Genomic DNA, 22,024 nt, shown 5'->3' with positions numbered 1-22,024 from the left:
TCTTTAAAACTGGCTTTAAAAGCACGACTACTCCCCCACTAATGTAAACACTCCCCCACTAATGTAAACGTTCCAGTAGGTATACCTGGAAACATAGTCATAGCTTGCTTGCTGCATTTTATAAACTGTATCTAAGTAATATACCCTTTTTAAGTGTGTTTTTTATTCATTTTTATTTAGATTGAAGTCATCATTTTAAGCATTTGAGATTTACAGAATGTGAATGTGTGTGTACTCTTTATGTTTTTTCTCTAGAGTATGTTAAAGTTAAGCAGGCTGTTATGTCACTGCAGCACTGGTTTTCATTGAATGTCAGAAGTTTAAATGGATTTGTTTGATTTGTCTCTATTAGGTCTGATGAAGCAGTCTGTGTATTGTGAAAGCACTTACCAGTTTTTTGTATTTTTTTATACATTTTTTATTTTTATTAAAGTGTTTTTTCTACAGTTGTGGTGATTGCAAACTTTGTCTTGGTTTTATACGTATGTACAGTAGTTTTTGTTGCGATCTTTGCTCAGCAGTGTGACCATTCTACACCTTTGAAAATAAATTGGATGCAATACTAAAATGCTGGCTAGCAGTCCAGGACAGTCTACAAAATGCAAAGAAGGGCCATGCTGCTAATTGCTAAGAGCAAACCTGCCAGCCTCAGAGAGTCAGAAATCTGGACAAAGCCATGAATAATGGGGTGATACAGGTCCAAAGAAAAGGACATCTTTGAAATACTGCTCTAATAATGTTAGAAAGTTGATGGAATGATTGTATTAGCATGAACTGTCTGAAGGGTATGAAGTCTGAAACTGTAATGTCAACTGTCAGTAACATCTGACTTCAACCCTGAGTAACTTGCAAAACACTTTTTCTTGAAAATTATACTCATTTGGGTAACCAACCAGATATACGAGTCATGAATCTGGACATTCTGTGAAACTCCGTACAGTCGACAGGCAGGGCTAGGAGTCTAAACATGGGAATGCACTCATTGCAGGCAATGACCTTTCATCCTAACCTGATTTCATATAGCTGTCCATGCCTAAGTTTCATCTCACCTGGAGTATGGCAATGCTTTTTACATAGGATCTTCCAAACACCACCCTTGTTCACTCACACTGAAATGGAACTACATGGCCATTTTAGAGACTAGTACTTCACATTACCAGCATAGTTTGTACTAGCTCTCAGTTCAATACAGAATTGTTTTCTAGAGCCTGGTTTTAACTTTATTCGCCATTTACAGCTTTGGTCAACCTTACACGAAGAATCTGATGGTGACCTATTGCCCCTCATGGGCTTTGTGGTTAGCTTCACATTGGCTACTGGTGGTTCTGCAAATGCATTTAGAAACTTTGATATCTATTTGCATTTCAGGCTCCTCAGCTGTGGAACTTATTGCCTTAGTGGCTCTGTGTGTGTGTCTTTGGCTACCTTCAGCAAGTCACTTAAAATGTAACCTATGAAGTGGCCTTTGATGGTGTAGGTTAATGTTTAGCTATCTTATTTTGGGTAACTACAGTTCTAACCCTTCAATGGGCTGTACTATGCAAGAGTTTTACTTTTCTCCTTTTTGATTATTCCATGTTTTCATGCATTTTATGTGACTTTATTTTTATATTTAATATCATTTTAAATTAGGATTATTGCAACAAGCTCTTTGTTAAAAGCAACATAATAAAAGTGAAGTGTGTGTATGCCTTATGATGGAATGGCCCATCAGCCAGGATAACTTCCTCTACCTTGAGTCCAGTGAGTGTCAAGATAGGCTGCAGCTTCTCCACAACCCTGATCTGGATTGCCAGGGTAACTGGAGATAATAAATGTATACTGTGAAGGCTTTACGAAGAGGACCACTGCAGGAAGATTTGAACAGGGTAACTAACCGATCAGAGAGGTAGACATTATGATTTGATAGAAGAAGTGTGCGATCCTAAAACATAGGGCAAATCCTTCAATAATATTGACAAGCTGAGTGGAATGAGGTTACCTGTAGGAAAGTGTCCGAGGTATTACTCATATGATGTGACAAATGATCCACATTAAGTGATACACAGCTATGATAATGATCAATTACTCTCCGAGATGAGCTTCTAGAAGCACTAAACCAGTGAACAAAGAAGCCTTACTGCCTTTGTACCAGGCCTTAGCAAAACTTTACCTTGCAACTTTTTTTTTTTTTTTAATTCTGCCCCCTATCCTCTACTGCTGATATCTAATCATTTGTTCCTCTGTCACATCTTTCTATATTTTTTCAGGGATAATGCAAGTTTTGCTGAACCCAGTCATGACCTTGCAGGGGGACTCCTCCCTCTCCAAGAAGTGAATGACTTCATCAGTCTATTACCCCAAGACTGACATTCAACTTTTAAGAGAAGTGAGAGTTGGCCATCATACATGCAGTCAGGGGATCAACCTTTTTTACGGATATGAAGGTGTAGTGAAAGTCCTAAGTGGGCAGAGTGAACACAACATTACAGGCAACACTAGACACAATGTTGGCCTGATCATGCTCCCTCAGGTATGAATGATGGTCTGCCGACAAGTAGCCAGCGATACACTCTTCAGCCTCTACTACCAAGGCATGCCATGGCTGTAAGCATGCTCCCTGACATGGGCAAGTTGATGTATGCCATTCACTTCCACCCATAACAAGCTCCTCCAACACACAAGCTGCTACTTAGACACAGGTTATCAAGGTCTCAATCAGGGCTCCATCCTGCTATGCAATGAAGTTAGGCCACGACCAGCTACAGCAGAAGGAATGAGTCTACTTTCATCACTGCAAAGAATTTAACTAGAGAACATATTTTGAGGTTAAAGACATAGCCAAGTGTTTGCTCAGTACACCATAGTGTATGCTTTTTAAATTTTATATTCTGAAATAGTAACAATGATCATGGCTGCAATAATTCCATCAGGGCCCCCTCCATCAGTTCTGTGTTTTTTTTTAATTGGAGACTGAACTACTTAGCAGAATTAGTGTTACTGAAAAGTATGCTTTTCAGTCACATGCACTGTTCAGGTTTAGGATATGGGGTTGCTACATCTTCTCAGCTTGTGAAATAGAGAATTTCAGTGAGTCATCTTTGACCAAAACATGAAAACACTAAGAATGACTATAAGCAAACAATCTAACTTTGCACTTTCTCTACAGCTGACCTAGCATGGAATTAGTAGCTATAAAGTTAGGGATGTGTGGGGTGCAAGGGGACTTATCCCCTGCAAAAATGTCTGTTTGGTGTTCACTGCAAGTAGTTTTCAGCATAAGTATTTAAGTTTATTGACACTCACTGAAATGGTCTTTGGCAATTTGACATGACAGATGGCCTCTGCTTCTAACACATTTATTATTTGGTAAAAATCTAGAGGGTTTCCAGGAAGAAATGGGTGTTTGCAGCAGATGCATAAGACATGGTAAATAGTACATAAAAAGCTTGGTACCCTTACTAATCATCACAGTTTTTCTCTGACACAGGCACCCATAAGTATGTCAAAGTGACAGTAGCGATTCCTTTCCAGTACCTGTCTCACTGCTGCACAATATGCAATATTACAGTAGCCCTGAGCACTGAATGTATTTGTAATTCTACACTGTAATCTGCTCACGGAGCTCAGATATAAAAAGGTGAGTACTCCTATGTCGCTGGTATAAGTTGTAGGTCCCCATCTTCTACATACTGGAAAGGAAGGCTAGCAGCACTATAACATGTTCCCATGAATGCCACGTGGCAATATCAGGACACTGCCACACTTACTGTGTTCCTGGTTTGGCAGCAGCTCATACCAAGAAACATGCAAAGTGGAGGACACTATGCATGCCAAGGGTGCCAACACCTGTGTGTGGCACATTTAAATATGTATTTAATCAATTAACTCCCACTGAGCATTTGTTTTAAGTTCTTCTTCCTGCAAATCTTCTAACTAATCACCAGAACTCCACCCATTTATTCTCTAATTAGGCAAGAGCTAATCTCGGTGCAGCTGTCATCCAGGCAGTTATCAGGAGACTTGTTAAGCTCAGACAACTATTTCACTTTACATGGTTTATGCCTTCAAGGTCGAAATCCGTGGGCATGCATTGGATTAGTGGCATATGCATCGCCCACTTCTGCAAGTCATATTACCCCCACAGTCCTACTCACTTAGGAGTGGGTGCCTCTTTCCACTCCTGTTCTTAACCAGGAATTGTAGACAGAGGAAGAATCCCAGGACACAAATTCCCAAAATAAACATTAGGAAAGGCAGGCAGATTTTGCCTCATCTTCCTCTCCATCCCAAGCCATTTTCTCCAGCACCTGGGTCACAATCACAAGGCGGTATCTTGTTAAACCACAGAGCTGCGAATGACAATCCTGACACATAATTAATTGCAGCTGTGTGTTGCTACAGCTGTTTTTTGTGTACCCTGACTTTATAGACACTATTGTACCAGTAAAAGGACTTCTCCAGCTTACAGGCTATGATACTCTCCTTGGTGCAAAACCCTATTGTTTCTACGTTCAGTACTCAAACCAGCCATAATGGTACCACATAGGCACAGTAGCTGAAGTATCAACATTCCTGTAAATTTACTAAACACACTCGCACACATATGCAAACACACACACACGTTATCTCTCAAACTCTAAGTGCAAGAAATCTGGACGAAGCCAAAATTATGGGAGGGGGGGGAGAAAGAATCAAAATCAGGGACATATTTTAGAATACTACTACCACTACTTGGAAAGTTGCTAGAGTAATGGGTTTTGCATTATCATGCATTTTTCTGAAGGATATGAATTCTGGAACTCAAATGTATGTCATTATTTAGTGATTTCAAGCCTCAATAAATTGCCTGGAAACCACAGATTTTATGAGGAACAGAGCAAAAATATGAGGCAAAAATCTAGACATTCAGCGTAAATGTGAATATTTGAGAGGTATGGCACACAGACACACACGAACAAACAAGCTTCCCATATATGCATTAGCATGTTAAAACTTGCAGTGTTAGCTACTGTACAAAAGGATTACTCGCTGGTTGCTACTATATTACAAAAAGTGTATCTCAGCAATTGCTTTGTGACTACCTTGTGGCCTGTATTCCTGCTCAGTTATATTACACTACTTCAGTAGTATGCAGGTAAAGGATATGGGAGGGGCAGGGCATTGTGAACTCTGCAGAAACTTAGCAGGAATTATCCATTCAAACGTAACAGGAAATAGTGCCACATGATGTTACTAGGGAGGTGGGGCACCATTCATTTTGCAATGCCTTGCTGTTTTTGTTCGCTGAAGTACTTAGTAAGGTCATGAAACTCAATCAGCACAATTTCTGTATAGTTTGACATAAGTGCATCTCTGCTCAGGAGATTCTCTACAATAAAATGTATACTGATGCCAAGCAGCCAGGTTTTACCTTACAAGCCTGTGTGGAGCAGGCATTAGTGGACAACAAACCAAATCCATTTCCCAGCACATTTTATTATGTAAGAGAGCAAATTCTGTACTGCGGTGTGCTGTATTCAGTCTAGGACATCTCAGATGTGTCAAAGCATATTAAACATATGCCATGAAATTCACAAGAAGGAAGCACCCAGCATATAACTTTCTAAATCTTAATCAGTGTATTTTATAAGTACAGATACAACTCAGCTGCATTTAGCTTATCTTTGTGAATCCATCCAACCTACTGTTTTGAATGAATATTAAATGATAGCTTTTTTCTCTTTTTTTTTTCTTGAAATAAAATAGAAGAAACTTCAAATTACCTTATCGTTTTCCACAACAATTTGCAAAAGTGCTTGTATAATTTTAGAATTTCTTCTTGTATGCTATATATTTTCAAAGCATTATAAAAGATGCTCGTATTTATGAGATAACGTCCACTCATTTTTCTCTCACACTCTGGAAAATGTAAGTTCTGAAGTAGACTCATCAAATGAAAAATGACAAACAAAAAAATTTACTTTCAGAAAAACCCTAACTCTCTTACACAGTTCGTGGAATGCTTTTAAAATTTATTACTCCAAACTCAAGTCATTAATAGTACTGTAATTCTGTTCCCATCTCATGTGATCAACCTTTACTAAAAGAATAGTCTTTATACTCTATTGCAATGCTCTCCGGCCTGTTACAGTTACAGGTTTCTGCAGAGTTCAGATTATCTTTATGGAAACATACTGCTATGCATTTATTTGCATGTGACATTTGCATAAATGTGTCTCAGCATTATTTTTTTTCCATTTCTTCCATTTTAAACTGCCAACTTAATGTTGCCATATCCATATGCAGTATTTTATCTCTCTCGCTCTCTCCTCACTCACAGAGCATGCTGGCTCTTTTGTGGCCCTGTATAAAGAACAGGCAGAGCTCCTAACCCATGAATACATCTGTGCCAATCTTTATGCACAATATGGTAAAACCTTATCCCACATTAATGGGAGGTTGGCATAACGGTTAAGGTGTTTACCTTACAGACACAAAGTGCAGGGTTTGATACTCACATGGGATAATTGGTTAGGCTTAAAATGGCTCACAAGGGCAGTTAGCCTAGTATGAACCTATGCACACACAACATTTTAAAGCAATGATTCCAACAGTTCTGCAACCTATTTAAACTGCACTAAACAGAAATGCATATACCTTGTTAATGGAGGAACAAACTGGTATCCAGTGATGTGCATGGTGAAGGCCCTTTAATGTAGAAGACATGGAATGATGCCACTGCTAAAATATTAAATTATCTCCAGCAGATGCTGTGTGGGGGACATCTTAACTTTAAGTACTTGTAGAAGGTTAGGAAGTTCAAGAAATGAGAATATTAAAGATATTTACAGTTTTTTACCTATTTGTTTACTGGATAAGCCCACTGGACAAATTGTTCCTTTCGAGGGGTGACCTGGGACTACACTCTGGTTAAGTAACTTGTTCAAAATCACATGGTAGGTAAATGAAGGTGGGAGAAATCAAAGCCAGTACTTTGACCATGGGAAGCAGTTCATTAACAAGTCGGAGCTTTAGTCCTCTGCGTTAACGGTCAGACAATTACACACAGTGTTAAGACATTCAGTGCTAAAGCCCCTACTGGTGGCACAGTCCACACATGCAGGTTTATCGGGTGGCACAGCTCCCCCATGTAGGTTTATTGGGTGGCACAGCTCATCCATGCAAGTTTATTGGGTGGCACAGTCCATCCATGTAGGTTTATCAGCTGGCACAGTCCACCCATGTAGGATTATCAGCTGGCACAGTCCACCCATGTAGGATTATCGGGTGGCACAGTCCACCCATGTAGGATTATCGGGTGGCACAGTCCATCCATGTAGGATTATCAGCTGGCACAGTCCACCCATGTAGGATTATCGGGTGGCACTGCTCATCTATGTAGGTTTATCAGAACAGTCTGCCTATGTAGGTTTATCTGCTGAATACATTCGGTACAATGCAGATGCTTCCCCTATAACTTATCAACACCCAGCTCATGAAATTCATCTCCTTGAGTTTTACAAAATAGAACAATTTCCTTAACCACATGCAATTTAATTTAAACATACCACCCACAAATTGAGATGTTTCAGTATGGCTACAAGCCCCCCCCCACCACCACCACCTTTTGTGAGGGGACGTCATTTCCACACACCCCTTAAATTATTATTGTTTTTAGTCCGAGGTCACTTCAACTCAGAGAAAGAATATGAGAAGGTATGACTTCAAACCATCAATAATATGATAAAATGTGATCCTACAAAGACTGCTACGACATGTAGTATATAAACAAAAGAAGAGAAAACACAGCAGTGAGTATCCTGGCTCAAACTAATAAAATCCAAACAAAATTTACAGCACCTGAAAGGAAAATAGACCATACGATGTATAACATTAGAATGTCTCATTTTTTTGTCTGTTGTTTTAGATATAAAGATGGGCCACTTTCTTGACTAGTGATAGAGCTGGACTGGCTAGCATCATATTTCCTCTTGCCAGCTCAAAAATCATGATTTTATGTGTCAGGTATCCCTTCTGCCTGCCATTGTTTGGCTGACAGTTCCTGACTCTAATATCAGCTTTCTATCAGCTTTCCTGGTAACCTAAAATCTCTGTCTCTGTCTTAACCCTCATAATTGTACCACCTATTCTTTAAATCTGTCTTCTATCCCAAAATATTGCAACCTTATATGTCCTCTCTTTTCTGTCAGCTACTAGCTTCCAGTACCAGCTTACAACTTCCCTTTCCTGTGGGCTGTGACACAACAGCTTTACAGAAGCACTCTGTCACCTCACACAAAAGGCACATAATGCTGTACAGATTTTTTTATTACTACGACTACTATCCAAGGTATGGATGGGATGCAGTTCTGGCCCTAGTGTGAAATTAGTTGTTAGCAGTGGCAAGTGTCATAACATTTATGAAATATGATGACAACAGATGCTTAACATGCCGTCAAAGTAATGCCCTTCTGCAGCTCCTCCCTGCATCACCTTCACCTTTCCACTTCCTTTCCTCCCACTGATTATCTCCTTGGGTGCTCCCACATAGTATAAAAAAACAAATGTACTTCCATCACAAAAAAAAGAAAAAGTACTACCTACTCACTTGTTATCGAAGATACTTGCACTTGACAATGAAGTGAACAAAATAAATTAATTTACATAGCATTCCCTCATTGGATTATTTGATGAAGCAAAAATGTATACTTAATATCATTATTCAAGTATATTATTAAGAGGTTGTATAATCTCTAAACAACAAACAATTCTACTGAAGCCAGTAAAAGAAACAGTCTCCAACACTGGTTCTCAAAATTGGTCTAGCTTTATTCAGCCTTAGTGAACACACTTCTGCAATGATGTTATTTAGCCAATCCAAATTGTAACCTTTTTGGATAAGCACTTTGATTGTGTCTTTCGGCTTTTCCAGGTTAGAGGTCGCTACAGCGGAACTCCGGTCCGCTAATGATTGGTAGTGGATTTTTACGTACCGAGTTACCAGCCCTGACGCACAACCTTCAACGAAGGCACACCCCATTCATGTATGCCTCCACACAGAAGACGCTCTAGCTGAGAATCGAATGGGACAACGTCTTGCTATGAGGCGACAACGCTACCGCAGCACCACCACTGCATTTTTAAAAAGAAATGACCACAATGTTTTTTTAAATGTACAAGCTGTTCACATGTTTGTTTGATTGGCTCAAGTGGGTCATGTGATGTCATCACTCCATTTTTAAATGTTAGGTCTGATTATGTATTTTTATCTCTGAAGAAGTTCAAGGATATATTAAATGAACTAAAGCACTTAATTTATCTAGACCAGTGATGGAGACTGTTTCTTTTACTGGCTTCAGTGGAATTGTTTGTTGTTTGTGGTTTCATTTATTTAGTCTACACCACTTTGGTAAATTGTATAATCTATTTTATAAAAACAAGGTGTTAAAATGTTTTTACTTGTAAAATCTTATAAAAAAAAAAATCAAACTATAAAACTAGACTTTGATTTCAAGTCCCACACCACTCCATGCTTAGGGCTCGGATTTACAACCATAGTTCTAAAAAGATTATCCATTCACAGATATCTAAAGAATGCAGCTTCCCAATACCACTGCCATGCAAAGATATGTACATGAACAAAAACATGCGCACACACTTGTTTTCACCACGTTTTTGTGGCTTTCATACTGGTAATCCAAGTTTCTTCCCATATTTTATACATATGTACATGGGTCTACTTCAAATGAACAAAAGACCACTTACCCAAAAATTACGTCACAGAGACGAGATCTCTGAAACTTTAGTTGAACGAACAACCATGTTGTCAAAATGTTTCCCACAGTAAGTATCCAGTTGGTCAACATGGGGAAATTTGCTCTCTTCCCCACTGTAGTGCAATCCCAGAGTTGGTATATCTGGTTAGGGGGGGGTGTGAGGGTGCAGTCCCCCACATTGTCGGGTGGGAGGGGAATAGCCTCCCATCTGTGCGGGTTGAAGATAGTCCAGTGTATTTTTTTGTTAAATGTTGGTTAACTGGATACTTACCATGGGAAACGTTTTGGCAACATGGTCGTTCATTCAACTCAGGTTTCAGAGATCTCGTCTAGGTGATGTCGTCTTTGGGTAAGTGGTCTTTCATTCATTGAAGTAGACCTATGCACATATATGTATATACATGCACACACACACACACGTGTGTGTATGTGTGTGTATGGGGGGGTGCCCTGCATTTGCATTGCACTTTATCTGATCACAGTGTAATGAAAAACTTTCCATGAATTACATCTTACCGAGTCCTGCTTCCTCAGCACCATGTATAGAAAAAGGATTCTTCTCTCTCATGAGGACCTCTCAACTGTTTAGAATTTTTGCAGAATGTCTACATTTTTGCCTCATATTCTGGACTGGTCCTCATAAAATTTCTGGTTTATTGGCAAATCATTATGGATAGAAGTCACTAAACAATGACAGATACATGAGGTTCATAGGCTATCTGCCCTAGGGCATTTATAAGCCTAGCCAGAGTGCATTTGGCTTCCGCCTCCCTATTAGATTAGCCTACTGTGCCTCTGTAAAGTAGGTCACACAAGGTACCCTTTTAAGATTAGTTTACTGTGCCTCTGTCTAGCAGGGACACAGAAGAGATCCCAGGGGCGAATTTGCGATTTCCCATCCACGCGTCCAGATTTCGCTTGAAGAGGGTCAGCGAGGGGCTATGTCTAACATGAGTTGGGATTCTATTCCAGAGTGAGGGGAGCCTCTGGGAAATGAATCTGTCCCTCCAGCATGTCCTATTTATTTTTGTGCTGAGGTTTAAGTCCCTGGAGCGTGTAGCTCTAAGGGACTTGGATTTTTTGAGGTGGAGCATGTCCATTAATTCTGGGTTTGACATGGCTTTGTACGTCAGGCATAGATCGCCTCTGAGTAGGCGGTAAGCAACTGAGTAGAGCTGGAGTTTCTTTAGTCGAGCTGCATAGGACATCCGTTTGTAGCCCATGATCCTCTAGATGAGGTACTTTTGGGGTCTCTCCAGTTGCTGCAGGTGTCGGGTAAGGTACATCCCAAAAGGGGCATTATATTCAATTATGGGCCTGATGAGTGACGAGTAGAGGGGCACAATGACCTGTCTTGATCTAGATGCAAACCCTTTCGTGATAAGGTGGGCTATATAGAAGGTCTTTATAACCACTTTGGCAACGTGATTATCAAAGGAGAGATAACTAAATCTCTAATTACTTCTCCCGTACTTAATGGATTACCACCTATGTGGTAATTTGTGGGCACCTTGTTTTACCCAAAGGGGATGACTATGCACTTTTTAGCATTTAGCTTGAGGCCGTGGCTCTGGCTCTGTGAGACCCTTTTGGAGGATGCTTGTGTCAGCTGGAGATTCGATTATGGCCCCCAGTTTGCAGTCATCTGCGAACTTTGTCAGCCATAATCCCCCCTGTGTTAGCCTGAACCTAAGAGAAGTATATACCGAACAAGAGAGGTCCCAAACCTGAGCCTTGTGGGACGCCATTTGTAACTGGTTTGGATTCGGACATGGCACCTGCGATTCTGACCATGTGGGTTCTATCTCTGAGCCAGTTTGCAACCCATCTTGTGATATAGGGGTTGATATTTAAGCTGGTAAGCTTATTTATGATGCCCGAGTGGGGTATTGTGTCGAAGGCTTTTGCGAGGTCCAGGTAGGCTGTGTGGACTACCTTGCCCTCATCTATGGCTTTGGTAACTGTTTCAAAGAAATCAACTAGGTTTAAGAGGCAAGATCTGCCCTTAACAAAGCCGAATTGGGTAGGGTCCAGTGTCTGGAGGCTCCCAATGTCTTTGTTTATGAGTTCCATGATAATACGCTCCATAGCTTTACAGACCAGACTAGTCAGGCTTATGGGCCGATAGTTCCCGGGGTCCGTTGTGGCACCACCTTTGTGGAGTGGAACCACTGTAGCTGTACGCCATTCTTTGGGTACATATCCTGTAGTAAGGCTAAGTCTGAACAGTGACAATGTGAGAGTTCAGTTCTTCTTGGAGCTCATGTAAGACACAGCCTGGGACACCATCCAGTCCCATAGATGCTGTGTTTTTTGCTTTGGAGAGGGCAGCTTTCACCTGTGCATCTGTGATGTCAGGGAGGTTACATTCAGTTGGGATAGGCATTTGCTCCTTTGGGGGGGAAAGGGGGGAGAAGTCTGTGCTGAATCTGTCTGCCAGGATGTTGGCTATGTCTGTAGGTTCGGTATATTTTGTACCATTATGCAACAATTCAGAGCATATCTGGGAGTTTCCACCCATATTCCTGACAAAACTAAAGAAGGCCTTGTGATTATCTTTAGTGTCTAGGGCAATTTTTCTTTCGAAACTGGCCTTTGATGATTTTATGAGGGATCGAAGTTTCTTGCTAATACTGATCAGAGATGCCTTTCCTTTTTGGGATTTTGCTCTGTCATGTAGTAGCTTCCTCCTTCTGTTGTATAGCTTATTTATGTCCGCGGTCCACCTGTTTTTGGAGGAGTGAGTCTTGGTTTTATTTGGGATAGCACGATCTATGCATTCCTTTAGGTACTCATAGAATGCATTTGTAAAGGATTCTGCGGATTGGGCTGTATTATCCTCTGGCCCGGGGGCTTTGAAGGATTCCACCTCAGTCTTGAGAAGTGCAAAGTTGGCTTTTGAGAAATTCTTTACAGTGATTTCCTTGGCTGGGGGTGGGGATGGGATATGTATGTCCAGGGAAATTTGTTTATGGTCTGATCTTACCAATGAGGGGTTTACCTCTGGTGTGAAACATAGAGTCTCCATGTTGGTGATGACCAGGTCCAATATGTTGTTCCCTCTTGTGGGAGTGGTGACCAGTTGTTCCATTGTGTTAGAGTTTATAAATTCAAGGAACCGTTGGGTGAGGGTGTTTGGGCTTGAGTAGTTTTCCCAGTCAATGTTTGGGTAGTTGAAGTCACCCAATAACATAGTGTTTGGAGAGACCTTTATATTCTCCAGTGTTCTCAGGAATGCCAAGTGGGGTTCCTGTAATAGGGAGGGTGTTCTGTAGCAGGCTACAAACTGAAAGGCAGTTTTGCCCGCTGTTAGTTGCACACGGATGGTTTCCGATGCTTTGTGCAGTGCCACTAACCTGGAGGTGTAGGTATCTTTGATGAATATAGATACTCCCCCTCCTTTTGTGCTTCGGTCCGAGTTTTGGGGCCGAAATGCATGGTATGAGTTATAACCTGGTAGTGCTGGGGTGCTCTCAGGAGCCTTGAACCAGGTTTCTGTTACTGCACAGACATCGATTTTCTCCATACTGAGGAGAGCCTCAAGTGCGTGCATCTTGATTTCACATCCTTCAGAAAATGCATTTTAATGCAAAACCTGTTATGTCTAGCCACTTTCTAAGTTTATAACAACGACATATTTAAGATCCACCACTGATTTTGGTCCTTTGACCTCCCATATTTTTGGCTTTGTCCAGAATTCGTGTGTTAAGAGGTTGAGAATTATGCCTACAGGACCCATGATAGCACTTGGTTTGGAGAACTACCAAGTGAGTTTTTCAGAGATATTTTCATTGGACTGTGATTCACTAAGGAGCAACTCAACAAAACATTGCATACTCAAATATAAGCACAAGTACATATGAGTATGCACATTGTCATTGCATTATAAATCATCGAAACACAAATGCAAATAAAAAGAAAACAAAATTGGACTTCATGTTAGCAAAACTAACTTGGAAATTTGTGCTATCATGGGTCCTGTGAAGGGTGGGAAGTCCATCTCTCTGTTTCACAAAGCAGGACAGAGGATTCAAAGATTGACTATGCTGTCATCAACCAGTCTCTTGTGAATCATACACTATAGTGTTTAAGTCCCTGAAATGGCATTCTCTGCAGATATATAGGTTTACTTGTACTGGGCAACATAAACTGCTTACTTATGGCAAACAGGCTAAACAGTAAAATAAAGTCCATCTCTTTACAACAGCCTTAGCAATGTACAGTTCATATTTGAAGAAGTTCTTCACAGAAGCTTTGTAAAGCAAATCATTACACTCATGTATTGTGTTTTGACCAACACAGGCAGGGCTGTAGCAAGGATAGTATGAAGGGGGCTGCTGCCCTTGGTACAAACATTTAAGGGGCATAAATGGCAGCTTTAATGAGATATCAACTGCTCCCTGGCAGGAACTGCAAGCATTCTCAATTGCACTTTCTCAGCTGTTTAAATGTCAGTCAGTTATGTACATAATAGTGCTTTGCCATGTTCACACACTCAACGTAACACTACTTTCATCCATGCATTGTAGTAAAGAGGCAGCCATTTGTTGCTCTGTATGCACAAACAAACAGTTTCGATTTTATCCTCAACTTTGATTGAAGATTTACTTCTAAGGGTCACCAATTAGAGGCATCGCCCAGGGCAGTAATTCATCAAGCTACAGCTCTACATATGGATAGGTTCAATTCAAAAGCTGCTATCCTTTCCCCCTTCAGGTTTCAGGGTTATTTCTAAACTTCATACTGCAGGACAGCTGCCAGCCTAGTTCCTCTCCTCACAATTAACGTCCATGGGGACTCCTTAACACTGTCTTATTTTTTTTTTAAACAGGAAACCACTTTATTAAAATATCTTGTATGACAGACCATGTTACATTTATATAAATGACAATAAATCTCAGTTGCAAACATTATACATTCCAAACTGTGCAACACAACTGTAGCTGCAAACATTATACATCACTTTTAACAAATCCAGTCACTGTTAGTCAACTATTGCATAGCTCATTCAAATCCTGCCTTCATTTAAACCTTGTTCCTCCTCTACATGCACTGATCCCATAGTTCCCACTTTTTCCTATGTAATTTGCTGCTCCTACCCTTTTCTAAAGATCCCAGTTCCAGTTGTTTTCTCTCTGTTACTATCTTTATTACTTCTAGTAAAGTTGGTTTAGACTTTGATTTCCATTTTCTAGTAACTGCTTTTTTGGCAGCCATAATTAGACTCAGCAGGGACTTACTATGTCTAGCAATTCCGAGTTTGTGACACAGTCTTATCTTGACCCAGGACTCAGAAAAACAGGAATGTGTCATCTACTTGTTCCTCTGTCCCTTATACTTCACAAAAGGCACCTGTCCCTTACCTACTTTTTTCTTGGCCTTTAAAGTACAGCATTCTGTAGGCTCAGTATCACCTGTTATGACACATCACACACACACACACACTTATATAACAAATGACTGACAAGACTTTAATCAACTGCTGCCCCGTGTATCCAAACCAACTGAAATCTTTGTCACTGAACATATAAAAAAAACTACATGGGAGCTAGCCCCATCCTGCTTCTCCCACTTCTAAATATACCAACACCAAAATCACCCACTGTGGGAGAAAGGAGAAACTTCCTAACCACCTACCCCCCACAATGCAGTCTCACTGTTCATCAATGCCTTAGTTCAAAGGAATGACAGATCAGTGAATGAAGAGTCCTGACAGTTTTGCATTTGACTACAAACTGCTCAATCACCTGTCATTGCTACATATGCAAACACACACACACACACATATATATATATATATATATATATATATATATATATATATATATATATACACACACACACACATATATATATATATACATATATATATATATATATATATATATACATACACACACACACACACACACACACACACACACACACATGGTTAGCAAAGGATAAATAAAGATAAGTAGACAAGTATGTATGTATGTACACATGCATACACAGGCTAAAGCTCTCTTCCATTATTACTAAAGATCTGCTTAAACCCTTTACTGGATTGTTTTCTTCCTCTGAAAAGAGGACTTCATTTTTGCCACATACTGCTAAGTTAGCTGTGGTCAAGATCTGACATTCTCAATAGTTATCCCTTATTCCTAATCTTTCACTTTGTCCTACAGATTTCAGGTTGGGATACTAGTTCAGTGCTTCATGGATTTCACTGTCTTTTTACACACACACACACACACACACACACACACACACACACACACACACACACACACACACACACAAATGCTGATTCCCACATACGCAGCTAAATGTAGAAACAGACATATGTAGGCTCAAACATATGCAGACATGTGGTTATCCACACATACATACAGACATACATACATACATACATATCATTGTCCTTACAGCCAGTAAGTGCAGAAGATTCAGAAATGCAAAATTTCCCTTGAGCTTTTAAAAGCTCAGCTCATCTGTTCACAGTATAAGCTGTCTTCTGGAAATAAGCACATGAATTTTGCTGCAGTGAGATGAAGGTCATCTCTATCCCCAAAGCCATCATGACTGAAAACCAAACAAATTCTGCTAGCCTTTCAACTTTATGAGATATAAGCTATAAGAGGGTCATTTCATTTACTCAATAAAATAAAATGAATGAGTAGTGTTAGATCAAAAATCTAGTGAATGACTTTTGCATGCAAAAGATAAACGGCATTTCCTCTGTACAAGTGCTATGCTTCACTGTTGAGTTGGCTAAAACATTAGAAGATCTACTGAACTATTTAGTTTTATCAAGAAAATGTACAGTCACACTGAAATTTAGACTTACCATTCCATTGATATAGCAGCTGCCCATCCAGTTTGTCATACTGTCTCCCATATAAAAGTAAATGCAGATTATATGCAAAGCAGTGAATTCTTGTTAGAGAAATAAGAAAATACTGGAAAGACTAATCACCACTTGAATTGCTACTGAGTGTCAGAATATTATTATTTGTGGCATCCTTCCTCTGGGCCAGTAATCAAGAAGCCTGAATCCTCACAAATGACACAGGTGAGAGACATTCACCTGGAACAAAAATACATACACATAGTATTTCCAGATGCAGCTCTCTGCACCAAGCACAATTTCCCTTAAGAGCACCCAGAGAACACACTCAGTCCAGGGTCTGGGTTTCCCTATTTCTCTCTCTCTCTCTCTCTCTCTCTCTCCAGGCCACCAGTAAGACTCCCCCTCTGCCACAGCTATAGAGATGACTCCTCAGCCAAGTGACCCAGGCCAAGTCCTTCACCACCCTCTCTGTGAAACCAGTACTCTGTGTCCCTGCTCCAAGGAGCTGACACACACACACACACTCTGAGATTTGATTTTCACACACACACACACACACACACACACACACACACACACACACACACACACCTGAGTAAGGCTGGCAACATTTTACTAGTTTTGCCCCTTTACCCAGACTATAAGGTAGATACTGCCACCAGAACACTTCAAAACCATGTATTCTAAGGCTCTTACAAGGGTACCCAATTATACTAAGTGAAATTAATACTAAAACAAATGTTAATGTTGACCAATGTATCATGAGTGGCCACAGTGTCAGCAAATAAATATAAGTATTCTCAAAGGTAAAATATTCTCAAAAGGACCATCCACAATGAAAAGTTTAAATATATGTAATAGTACGCAATAAAAGAACATGAAAATGCTAAATATCTATTTACAATAAACACCAGAGGTTCAATCACAGGAAATATTAAAATAACACAGATGGATAGATTCACACACATACATAACAACAGTACTTAACTAATCTCACTATATTTTCCTGATTTAGCTAAAGAATTACTAATCATTGGTTCATTACTAAAGCAAGGCAAGATGAAGTGGGTGAGTGATCCTTCTATGTCAGGTCTCAAAAAGAGACTGCTCTGAGACTTCTGTCTCATCTAGTATTAAAATGTAATTTTAGTGCTGGATTACAGAAGTACATCACATACATCTGGTCATCTGACATCTGGTTCCCATACTACCCCCCTTTACTAGAAATTGAACCACAATGTCAAACATATGTGTTACCATACACATAGACAGAGCTTTGCTAACATGTTATAGCATCTGGAAGTCATAAACTAGTCCTTGGTTTCACAGACGTTTTGTCAATGGCTGCAATCAGAACTATATGATACAATCTTTATTGTCTAAATTAAGTAATTTAATTTCTTGATATTTTTCTAAAAGTTAGCTGGGTTTGAACTTAACCTCTTCTCTTCCAGTAACCTCTGTTACAATTATCCTCTGTTACAATATATATATTTCATCAGTTAAAATCGTACAGTCTGACATACATGTATATTTCTTTTTTGTCCAGCAGGGCATACTGTTTGTACATTTTTAACATAGGCAGCTTTACAAATACATTTTTTCAACACAAGCATCTGTGCAAATCAGTTTGATATACAAATGACATATAATTCTTTACAAAATTCCAGCTAGCTATGCTGGCATATGTTACACATCCACTGCCCTACTTCTCTTGGCATAGCTGGCAATACCTCACATCATCACAACTATTATTATCATTATCATCACCAAAGCACTGGTTACATCCTCCCCAGCTCTACTTCTTTTTCTTTCAGTTGCTCCCCAGCTCTACATTACTCCAAAACACTGAAACTAACTGTGCAAAACTGGAGTTACCAGTAGCTGGCACTCAACTTTTTATTTATAGTTATGGAAATATGAATAAAAAAGAGCTGCCTGTCTGCATTTATCTGACATCTTACCATTACTCCTGAGAGTACTGTTACTTCTTACTGTTTCGGGCAGGTTCCTGATATATAGAGATGCCCTATTTAGTCATTATGCTTTACAATACTTACAGCAATATAAATTCAGTTTAAATGTGTGGGGATTACTATGACTATATGTTTAAAAAGAAAGGAATGTTTGTGCTTCACAAAGTCAGAAACAGAAATTAATTTCTGATACAGAGTGCAAGACCTATACTCCCACTTACAAGGCATAAGAACGTTTCTACAGCAGCATTAATTTGTACAAGTTTTTTCTCCTGAATTCATTCTTTTTTACCGGTAACCATGGTAAACCCAGGTTTCTGATCATCTTCAGGTCATGCCAAAAGATGACGCAAACAAGGAAACAGGCATCTTGCCACTGTACCATGTTACTTTATTTGAAATTGACAACAATAATGTGCTTTTGCAATACAGGTAGTGGCTATGCAGACGATAACATGGATTTTATCAGCTGTCTTATTTTTTTTTATTAAGATGTGAAAACACTGGTAATGACAGCATCATTAAAAAAAAAAAAAAAAAAGGAGGTGCACTCCTTTGTATAATGTAATGATAGATCTGAAGCTAAAGAATTCTGGTCACTGAAATATCACATAAAAAATCCATAGTCATTTATAAGTAGCAATACTTTTTAGCCCAACAGTAACAATTTGGCACACCTCATGTAAACAACCCACCATGTTATACCAAGCTTATAATCAGTGGTACTATATGCTAAGGTAAAGTATAGGTAATTGTACAGAGGCACAGCTGAACAAAGCCTCTCCTCAAATTCATTCTTTACAACAAAATGTTTTTCTTAAAAAAATTCCAATCATTTGCCCTCTGCTTTATTCCTGACATTCTATCCTGTAAGGATGGATAGAGCATGTGAAACCTGTAGCATCCAACATTTACTTTATACGTACAAAACGAAGAATAGTGTTCTGAGAACTGGCATTTGGTGTTCTCAATAAAAGTCACAGTACCTGCTACCTAACACCAAGTTGTATTAAGTAATTAGATGCGGAAAAAAAGCATCTGTTTGACTAATGATGTACAGGAAATTATATGATGGAGTTAGGGAAGCAGGATTTACTGGGGTTATAGATGGACACAAATGTGTAATAGACATATGGTGCGGAAAATTACCTGAATAGGACTGATGTCAGCTCTTCCAGTACTTCAGGAAAGCTTATTTTATTTTATCACTCACTATGCTGAGATAATGCTTAAGTCATTTGGAGCAGTGAACAGGGACAACCAGTGGCTCTAGATAAAATCTAATCTGATACCATATATTGCAAGTCAGCCCAAAGGCTACTTTACTTATTGTGGTTAAAAGCAGTTTTACATTAGTGAATTCATAGTCTAAGAATTACATTCATAACAGCAAATGTAATAATTATAATTAATAAATTATAAAAAAAAATCACAAAATACTAATTATTAATTGACTATTACGTTGGGATTGCATAATATATTTGTAAATTAGCATCATAAAACCATACTTGTTATACTCTATATTATATAAAGTAAACCAGTAATAATACAAAAAGAACACAGAAAAATAAGTACAAGCACTGTAGTTAGTGGTGTAATTTGGCATGGCACTGTTTTTCATTAATCCATATTCATAGAGCACAGAAAAATTAATACAATGTAATTAGCTATGTAAAACTGTCACGGCAGTGTTTTTCATTGGTCCACATTCTAGAAATATGGCAGAGTAAAGGGCAAGTGCAAATTTGTGCAATTAAGCAACGGACTACATATGTTCAAACTGTAGACTTGCTGGATGCTGAAAACAGATTTAATTTATCTTCACACAGTCTAACACCAGTCCTCTAGACATGGAACAAAACACCACCTTGTTAAGTTTGATTCTACAGTACTGCATAAAATAACTTTTCTTGTCTTGTGATACAGACAGTGCAAAACGTTCAGTCTGTACTATCTGGGCATATTACCATACCTGGCTGAGGGAGTCTCTGATGAACTTAGGCAAATGGCTTTCCAAAACAAGCTACCTACCCAGGTCTCAGAGGCACACAAGTAAGTGGTCTACATCATCAGTGTTCTGCACTGACTTTCAAACACTTCTGCCTGGCTGCTTTAGTTGCTGTTCAACGAAAAATGAAATGCAATTTCAAAACACCCTTCACTTGATCTTTAACTGCAGATTTATAGCTCAAAGCTGCAATCTCTAGCTATGAAGTTTACCTGTTCTCTGCCAGTCACAGCACACCTTGATTCTGGAGAGCAGCCAAAAAGGATGGCAGTAGTAAAGTACTAATCTTGTAACAAACTGGCTTCCAGCACAGCTTTCTTTTCATTCCAGTAGGCTAGGGTAGAGAAAAGCTTTTCTGACAGTCTTGAGTCTTCAGGGCTCATGAGTTCCTGATAATCTGAAATGGTGCTGTAGTGTGAACAAGTGATGTAACCCCAGCAACTGCCAATCAACAGGCTGCCTGGTTTAAAGAGACAATGTCTCCTAAATAATATTTCTCTGTCACTGCACCTCTGAATACATTTGGCTCAGTTTAAACATACAAAAGGGAAAAGGAGGGCTTTGAACAGTAAAGTAATAACTAATTCTTATGCGGATTCTTATACTTAGATCAAGGACTACAACTACTAATCACAAAAAGGAACAAATCTATTTCTATTCCTTCCTGTAACAAATAGAAAGGCTGTGCATTAAAGGCAGCATTCATGATAATTTGCATATAAACCATTTAATTATTGGGAAAAACAGTGAGCTACAAATCTTGACCAAGAATCAGCAGGAATGGGAACAAGAGGTTAAAAAGTATAGTTAAAATGCATAACTGATGCTATCTGCATTACTGTGGAAAAAAGGTTAGTAAATAATTAATCAGTTTATTTCACCTAGATCATTACAAGGAAGGTAATAGCCTACCTACAAGTAATGGAGAGAAGATGGAAACTAGCTTAACAGACTTGCACTTCACAGATGCAAAGTCTGTAAGAAAGGTACACAGCTAGAAAAAAATGTCCAGTTTTGCCCCTGATGTGGTTAATAAGCTTTAAACAGCTAAGAATGCATCTACATCACAGCCAACAAATACACTAAGAATATCACAGTTACAGACTATGGACCTCTACCAGTTATTAATATGTAAAGCAACCTGCACAGGTGCTGTGACTCACACACCATTATCATCCTTGTAAAATGTTAGTGTTACAGCTTGATTATTGCTCTGCAATTATTTTCTTGTTCTTCATTTGTCCCTGTAAATGCGCATCTCTACCTGTGAGTCGTATCTGAAAAAAGGCACTTGTGTATAGGTAATTTACCAGCTAAAGAAGACCTTAGTTTGTTCTTTTTTTTTTGTCAATTTGTAAGTGAAACCTTGGGCAGGATTCACGATGGCTTGCACAGAGTCTAAAAGCCATGTAAGACTCCATGCAGCCATCGCGATCCAGGAACAGCCCGAAATCCCGTGTAAGAGAAAGCT

The 22,024-nt window shown here is 39.3% G+C and overlaps 1 protein-coding gene across 1 annotated transcript in view; it reads right to left on the bottom strand.

The window, feature by feature from the left end:
* INPP5J (inositol polyphosphate-5-phosphatase J) overlaps positions 1–20,923 on the bottom strand; it is a 791,140-nt gene extending 770,217 nt beyond the window's left edge. Inside the window, exon 1 of the mRNA XM_044068468.1 lies at positions 20,766–20,923. The gene's annotated coding sequence lies outside the window, so the exon portion shown is untranslated. The remainder of the gene's footprint in view (positions 1–20,765) is intronic.
* Between the last annotated feature and the right edge of the window lie 1,101 nt (positions 20,924–22,024).

The sequence above is a fragment of the Protopterus annectens genome, chromosome 4.part0, assembly GCF_019279795.1.
Source record: "Protopterus annectens isolate FY-2018-M chromosome 4.part0, PAN1.0, whole genome shotgun sequence".
In the NCBI taxonomy this organism is placed as follows: domain Eukaryota; kingdom Metazoa; phylum Chordata; order Ceratodontiformes; family Protopteridae; genus Protopterus; species Protopterus annectens.
This window is presented reverse-complemented; position numbering and strand designations above follow the sequence as displayed.